The sequence below is a fragment of the Grammomys surdaster genome, unplaced genomic scaffold (assembly GCF_004785775.1).
Source record: "Grammomys surdaster isolate TR1022 unplaced genomic scaffold, NIH_TR_1.0 137, whole genome shotgun sequence".
NCBI classification, from domain to species: Eukaryota; Metazoa; Chordata; class Mammalia; order Rodentia; family Muridae; genus Grammomys; species Grammomys surdaster.
Genome location: NW_021604595.1, coordinates 13,308,446 through 13,309,078, shown reverse-complemented (window position 1 = coordinate 13,309,078; position 633 = coordinate 13,308,446). Strand labels below are relative to the sequence as shown.

General features: G+C 50.6%; 1 non-coding gene across 1 annotated transcript; it reads left to right on the top strand.

Annotated features, from left to right (window-relative positions):
• The first annotated feature begins 235 nt into the window (after positions 1-235).
• On the top strand, positions 236-367 carry LOC114617696. Its single transcript, XR_003710846.1, has one exon. It is a non-coding gene; the product is annotated as a small nucleolar RNA SNORA17 (small nucleolar RNA).
• Positions 368-633: the final 266 nt, after the last annotated feature.

The window sequence follows — 633 nt, the reverse complement described above, 5'->3', positions numbered from 1 at the left end:
GAAGTTCAAAGTTCAAAGTTATCTTCAGTTACTTAGGGAATTTGAAGGCAGTCTAAGATACATGAGACAGAGAGAGAGAGAGAGAGAGAGAGAGAGAGGGAGGGAGGGAGGGAGGGAGGGAGGAAGGTGGGGGAGGGAGGGAGGGAGACAGAGAGAGACACAGAGAGAGAGACAGAGACAGAGACAGTGAGACAGAAACAGAGCTAAGCTAAGCAAAGCTTTAAAAGGCCATCCATCTGCCCTTAGAAGCATTGCAGGTATGTCTTCTGTGTCACATGTCCTTCAGTAGGTGGCAGAGTGGAGAGAGACTATGTCTATGCTCAGTGTTCTGACTTATGAACATCTGAATACCTAGTAGCCTAATATTCCCTGAAAGAAAGGAGCCTGAGAAAACCATCAATTCGGTACCAGATCGTCTCAGACATGTTCCCAGGATGGGGAGAAAGCCAGAGACTAGAACACTGCCTGGGACTGCAGGCCCTGGGCAGGAGTGAGCCTGAGACAGATGACCCTCACAAGGGGCCACTCAGGTGGGCTAGGCAGGGAGCAAGCCTGAGATGAACACCAGGTTGGCACAGTGAGGCCTAGACGGGAGCTACCCTGAGATTTTCACCAATCCAACCACATGAGTGT